Here is a 7,871-nt window from a genome sequence, read left to right as displayed (position 1 = left end):
AACCACGTTTATGTTGTTGGGAAATTACATTTATTGATTGAAGTTGACTATGGCCTGCTAAAATTTACCAATATTATCATTTAGCTCTGATAAGGTTGTGTGTAATGCTCCTTTTTTTTAAACATGTAGTCTATTAAGATAAAAACATAAAAAGTGTAGCTTCTTATTGTATATAATAAAAGTGTGGCATGGATGTAAAAGATTAATAGAAAAGATTACATAAACATAAAATAAAACTCATCAAAAACAATATTTATTTATAACAGCAAATAGGCCTACTGTAATACAGAGTAGGAAAACGATCTGCATTAGAAACAAAGAGCAAAGAACAACAAATAATGTTTGTCTAAGAAAAATGTGTGCACTTTTGGATTGTTTTGCATCTGCATTTCCTCAGAGTTCTGACTGGATTTATGTTTATCACCATGAAGCTCTGGTAGCTGTGAGTAACTGAAGATACGTCCACCTGAGTAAACAGGTCTTTATTTTCCCGGATTATTTCCACAACGCACCTTCTGCTTTCCTACATGGCATGAAAAATTTTACTGAAACATAGAACCAACTCTGGAAAGGTAGTTTTGATATGACGATATGCTGTGATATGAGGTGATATGAGGGAAGCCCTGCTGTCTTTGAATTGTTCTTTTTTTAACACCACCATGTCATTTTACCGCATTTAACCGCACTTCCCTTTTGGCTTTTCTCCGTCTCAGCTCTGCCTTTTCTCTTTCTCTCGTTCTCCTGTGCATGTTTTCTTCATACTGATCGGCCACGCACACTCACGCACTGTCTAAACGTCGTGTTGATGCGTGTGTGCATGCGACTAGCGGCGTGTGATTTCCAGAGATCGTACTATCAGGTGATGAACTGTGGCCGCCCTGTGACAGATGGAACTTTTATTCTCGTTTGGCAAAAGTCTGGATGGCGCGCGCACCCTCGCGAGTGAGACGCGCCCGTTGCGTGGATTCTCCTGCTATTAAAAAAAGCTTTCTTTGTCATTACTGCCGCTGGTTCTGTTGATAATTAACGGCAAACAGCACTCAGGCCACCGGGAGACGGCCCCGACTGCCAGTGCGCAAATTTAATCTTAACTCTCTTGTTTACAGTGTTGTCGTCAGTAGCGGCTTCACTAATGGACCTATGAGCAAACACTATGTGCATGTATTATGTGCAGGTATAGCCTACTATGTCGTAGTGTGACATTGCAATTCCTTTGTTCTTTTAGACGCATTTTGAAAAACTAAAATTTTTTTAACAAGCCAAAGTGGGAGCCCTGACTGAAATTAATGTCAAGCCCTGCTCACACACCTTAGTGTCCTCTACAGTTCACACTTGGCAGTCATAGACTTTGACCTTTTGACCATATCAGAATCACCTGTATTGGACAAGGACAGTATGTGGGCACATAGAAGGAATTCTGACTCCAACAACACAAAATAGGCTAACATAGAACTATTAGGCGACATATATACAAGAAAGTGAAACAATAGGTCAATATTTATATACAGTCCCCTCCAAAAGTATTGGAACAGTAAGGCAAATTCCTGTGTTTTTGTTGTTCACTGAAGACATTTGGGTTTAAGATCAAAAGATGAGACAAAAGTTCAGAATGTCAGCTTTTATTTCCTGGTATTCACATCTATATGTGTTAAACAACTCAGGACATACCACCCTTTGTTTGAACCTACCCATTTTTCAAGTGAGCAAAACCTCTTAAAGAGATCCGACTTGCTGTCTTAGCAGATTCGTGGCGTGCATGCACAGTTCACCCGCAGGTTCTGTCCACTATTCCTCACGGGCATAGGTCATTTACACTGGGGACGCTAGGGACATGTCCCCACCACATTTTGAAATAATAATAATAATAATCTGATTTTGTCCCTATCACTTTTTAAATGCATTTGTTGAAAATGTTTTGAAAAATAGCTCGCATCAACTAACTAACAAACAGTTACAGAGAAAGTTTTATTTGCCCAATAAGGAAACATGCAATGCAATTAAAATATAGAAGAAACAAATGTGCATTGTCCAAAAAAAGCAACTTAAACTACAAAAAAGCCAAGCTGCTGATTACTGCGTTATATTCTCTTATATTTTTGTATTTATGAATTGTCACCTGTCTGCTGAATTTTTTTGTTTCCTTTTATATAAAAAAACATATTTCCACTGTAAATTGGATCAGAAAATGTCTCCAGAATGCAAGAAATTAAGTGTTTAATGCTCCAATTTTCTAGGGGAAGGACCCCAGACCCAGATTCTTGTGCATCATCACGCCCCTAATCTGAGCCCTTATGTCCCCACCACTTTTTAACACAAAGTGACGTCCTTGCTCACAGGTACAGACTCAGTGGTATCAGTCAATGGTAACATACCTGGCGCAAGCAATGCTGGAAGGAAGTGCATGTGTGATGGTCATTGCGCTGATTGACATTTGTGGCTTGCCAACATCTCATAGTGAAACACAAAATGGTTACTTATGTGATCCCCGGTTCTTTGATAACAGAGTGAGGTGTTTCAACACTACTTTCCTCCTTGCATAGATATGGAAAGAAATCAGTCTAGAATGATTTGGTAGGGGTCGGTTGACTGTGGTATTATGAGGGGACGTGTCCGGAGCACAGCTCAATACGACTGTCACTGACAGACATCGTGTGATTGGAGCTTCGGTAGTTGGTCACACCGAGATGATTCCAAAAGAGAAAAAACTCACTCTGTTATCAAAGAACCAGAAATTACATTAAGTGACCTAAAGACTTACATCCAACAATGATGGATGATATTAAAGCACAGTGTGTATTTAAAACTGTATACATAAATATATAATTTGTAAGTAAGTGCATATTCTGGTGTTACAGGGTTATTGGCATAATGTGATATTAACTATTCTTCAGAGCGATGGCCTGTGTTAAGAAACTGTTCTTGTCGTTCTACTAGAGAGGGAGGTAGGAACAGGTTGTGTCCAGGGTGTGATGTTTCCCGACTCTGGACATGCAAAAGTCCTGAATAGAGGACAGGTTAGCATCAGGGATTGTCTCTACACTGTCCGCTGTAGTCTGTTCCTGTCCTGTTCGGTGGCCAATCCAAACCAGACAGTGATGTATGAACAGAGAACAGACTGGATGATTGCAGTGTAGAACTGGATCAGCAGCTCCCGATGCAGGTTGAACTTCCGGAGCTGGTGCAGGAAGTACATCCTCTGCTGGGCCTTTTTAAGGATTGTGTCGATGTCGGACAGCCACTATGTGGATCCCAGAGACCTCCAGAGCAGACACAATGCTGATGTGTACAATTTGCTAGTTCTGCCTCCTGTTTTTCTGTTTTCTTCTTCTTTCCTCTACAAAATGAAAGAATTTGCCCTCTTGAATATGCTTTGGTAGTTTCCCAGAGTGTAGAGAGATTCAGTCATTCAAATCCAAAAACATGAACAGCTCTCTGTTGCATTGTCATCTAATAGTCTATTAATGTACTCTAAATTGAGAGTAAATGGGGCATGGTCTGACATTGTCGTGAAAAAATCCTCAGATGGGCCAGATACTTTTGGGTCCTTGCACACAACCTTAAATTCCCTTCAATGAAACCTCCTGGTGTGGGCCTTTTTTTCTTATAATCTTCCCATTATTTACATAACTAACAACCTTGGCACCACGTGGAAATAATGGTGTAATTTCCCTGCATCATATTATACAATAAAATAAAAGCTTTATTGGAGCATCAACCAATACACATATCATTTGTCATCAAAGTTTGCCCAGTGCAATAGTCATAAAAACTATGAATGTCATTAAAATACAGTTAATTAAAAATGACAATTGATCAGATTCATATTTGTGTCCAGCTGGCAACACTCGTGTTTTGTTCCTTTTTAAAAGTGCAAAGTCTTGGTGCGTCATTTCTGAACGTGTTAGACTTGATTTCTGCGTTATTGCAGCTAGTCAGTCTGATCTCAGTCTAATCAGTCTGTCTTTTGTCTTGGCATTAGCTTCTCTTCACTTCTTCCTTCCTCCTGTGAGAATTATTAATAGATACTATTTCCAACAATATGTGGATTCAGCCAATCCTACAATTTTAAAATAAATTCAAAACTTAGTTTCAATCTTGCAAAAACGTTTTATTAGATTTAAAGCTTTTAACCACTGAGTTTCAACGTTTTGAAGCTTTGTTTTTCATCATCCCATAAATTATTGGTTTATAGGAAAACACCTGCAGAACTTTATGTCCCGTCTCTTCATCACTGGGCGCAGTATGTTGCACAGGTAGATTAATTTTTCTCCGGACATTCTGTTCTGCACTCACCGAGTGTTTGTGAAGCCCTCTTGCATGGCCTTTGAACGACCAGTTGTGACGGCCTGGGGCCTTCGGACTGTGTGGTGTTGGCCTGCTCTCTCTCGCTCTCTCTTTTCTGTGTTTTCAGCTCTTTCTTCCTGTTCGGTCGGACACACCCGCCTCGCCAGTGAAAGCGGCCGCCTATTCAAGTCTTTAAAAAATACATGGTGAATCCAAGATCTCTTCCTCCTGATCTCCCCTTTTCTTTTGGTTGTTTTTTGAGTATGTTGAGTTTAATTGTGTTTTGAGTTATTGTAAATTGAGTTATCTTTAATAAATCTCCCTCTTTGTTGTCCGTCAGGACTTCTTTGGTTGTTGCTTGTGATGTCACAAGAGAGCACAGGTTTAGTCCTAACGACCTGGTGTTTGGACACTTGGTTCAAGGTCCACTAGCAGTGTTGGGTGAGGAGTTAAAAATTGAATAACCACCTGATAATGTTGTTAATTATGTTAATGATTTCCACCGCCGACTGCATATTGCCTGTGCCACTGCTCACAAAAATTTTAGCTGCGAGCGAGCAGGTAAAGAGGAAGGTGTTGCACGATCAAAAAACTGAGACATGTCTGTTTAAGCGTGGCGATCAAGTGTTGGTTTTGTTATCTATGGTGGGTTCACCATTTCAGGCAAAGTTTAGTGGGCCTTACACAGTTAAAAGCAGGATGTCAGAAAGGGTCTATTTGGTTTACACACCAGACAGAAGGAAGAAAGCGCAGTGGGGTCACATGAACTTACAGAAGCCCTATCATTCTGTTCATGCTGACCCCGAGGGAAAAAATGTTTGTCAATGGACAGTTTTGCATTTCAGTCTGTGAGACCACGGTTGGGGGTGTGCCTTCACAAGATTTTGATGTTCCGTCTAAGTCTATTCTCACAGGGAGACTTAATAACTACCTGCTTCACTTAGACAGTCAGTTGGGTTATTTGCCAAACACGGAGCACACCGATCTGGTGGAATTGTTTAACTCTCACTTGTCTCTCTTCTCAGAAAAACATGTACCAGCATGATTGAGAATGACATAGATATGGGGGGAGGCAAAACCTGCTAAACAATGTTTCTACCAGATACCCGTAGGAAAGCGTAAGCAGATGGAAAAGGAGGTTGAGTACATGTTGGAAAATGTAATAGCAGAACCAGCCTGTTCCAGCCTCGCCATGTTTGTTGGCAGATAAAGCTGATGTAGATTTAGTACAGATTTCAGAAAGGTTAATGCGGTCACTACACCTGACTGTTACCTGATGCCTCGTATGGAGGATGGTATTGATCAGGTGGGAAGTGCAACGACCAGTTGTGACGGCCTGAGGCCTTCGGAATGTGTGGTGTTGGCCTGCTCTCTCTCCGTCTCTTTCTTCCTGTTTGGACGGACACACCCGCCTCGCCAGTGATAGCGGCCTCCTGTTCAAGTCTTTAAAAGGCACGGTGAATCCAAGATGGCTCTCTCTTCCTCCTGATCTCCCTCCAGTGCTTTTCAGGAGCTCCTTTTTCTTTTGGTTGTTTATTGAGTGTGTTGAGTTTATTTGTGTTTTGAGTTAATTGTAAGTTGTTATCTTTTATAAATCCTTTTGTCCCTTTAAACTGTTTTCTGTGTGGTCCTCCCTCTTTGTTACGCTCTTCAACGAGGTGGGCATAAAACAGTCATCTTGTTGTCTGCACGCTGATCTAGGACTTCTGTTCATCACCAAATGTAACCACAGAGTCCGCCTCCTCACATTTGGCCAGCCTTGCGCTCTGACAGAAAACGGTGTGCCTTCTGCCTGCTCCGGAACATTGATGGGGCAGGTCTGTGTAAAGATGTGGGCTTAACAGTCTCCTATTTCCCGGTGTTTGGCAGAAAGAGACCCATTTCCTCCTGGACATTTACCAGGAGCAGCCTGAAGTCCAAGCGGGGCCAGCAATGACTCTATCCCAGCTCTCTTTTTATTTAACCTTTGTTTTACCAGGAAAGAAATCCATTGAGACTTTTAATCTCTTTTACAAGGATGTCCTCACAATGGGTGAAAAAAAACATGTTGCATCAACTGCACAATGTGAACTGTAATGTTTCCAATTCATTTCACATTTAAAGTAAAGTATGTGGAAGTGATCATTTCTGAACGTTAACTGTCTGTAAAAAACGGAAGGTTTGGGCAAAGTGGAACTTTGAAAAATTCTTTGTAAATAGTGTCAGTTTGAAAATTGTGTGACTGTGCTATGGGACATACAGAAGATGTTTATAAAGGCTGTATAGTGCCAAATATAAAATTTGATTTGATTAACACAAGATACTTGGTTCTCTATACATTAGGCTCTACCTAAGATTTACAGAAAAGCGTTTATTAGAACTTACTGACTTCATATAGTACATAACAGAGAAAGGAAAAGGTGCTGTCTGAACTGATTTCCTCAGACGTGTATATTTCATGGTGTAATTTGTGTTACCGAAACAAAATTTCCACAAACTGACATACAGCAAACCAGGTGTGGGTGGTTCATTTGGTCAGTAAGGGCGCACAGCTAGCTTTTAGTAACTAGTAGGTTAATAGGGCCCTGCTCATTAGGAGGCCTGAAATCATATGGGGATACAGCACCTTCAGAAAGTATTTGGACACCTTCACGTCTTCACATTTTGCAGCATTATAATAAAATCTGTAAATCATTTTTTACTCATTGGACTCATTCAACGATGCTCAAGAGAAATGGGAGAAACCTGAGCTAAAGCATATTTTCTTTCAGGCTTTTTGCCTGATAATGGGATGACACTGAACAAAAGGGCCTGGGCTGGAATCAAACTTGGCTGCTGCTGTAAGGACTCAGCCTAGTAAATGCACAAATATTCTGAATATTTAACGGCAGGGTGTAAAATAAGCATCAGCAAAATGCTGGTACACTGCAAATGACTTTAGTTCACTTACCAGCCAAAACAACAACTGACATCCATTGAGTGGCCGGTACACTTTGAACATTCACTAGCCACTTGGCCTGTCGACAAAAAAAGTTCATTTTGCTCTCTGCTTAAAAATAAATGCTGACGGTCGGTCATGCCTCACAACAAATCTGCAGAAGGCTGTTTACTCATTGAGAGGATGATCTATGTGTCTTTAATTAAAGGAGAGTTAAACTAAGGCGGAGTTGAGGAAAGACCATTACATCAGTTAGCTTCAGCGGTCTCTGATGTTGAACTGAACTGATAATCATGTATTTGCATCTTTACAAATTGTTCCTTATTGAATTATCTTTGATGGATGTTCAGTGAGGAGAATGATTACATTGTCACCTGTCAATCAAAATGCAGATTAAATTATTGATTTTTGCAAAAAGATCTAAAGCCAGCACAGTTGATTTTATTCAGCATTTATTAGTGTCTTCAGAGCTCCTTGTCTGTCTAGTACAGCTGGCGAGGTAACATCCAGGATAAATTATTAGCTTATTGCTGTGAGCTTACAGTAATAACCACAGGCAACCTAGATGAAAGTATCAACAGGTTTATCAGCTCTTGTCTTGTTTTGTGGGGGATCTGGCAGCTGGACAGACAGAGGACACTGATAGTGAGTGAGGACATCACACTGGTAA

Source organism: Micropterus salmoides, unplaced genomic scaffold (assembly GCF_014851395.1).
Source record: "Micropterus salmoides isolate LMB-PRFRI ecotype aquatic unplaced genomic scaffold, ASM1485139v1 Ms_hic_scaffold_20, whole genome shotgun sequence".
Classification (NCBI taxonomy): domain Eukaryota; kingdom Metazoa; phylum Chordata; class Actinopteri; order Centrarchiformes; family Centrarchidae; genus Micropterus; species Micropterus salmoides.
Note: the sequence above shows the minus strand (reverse complement) of the source record.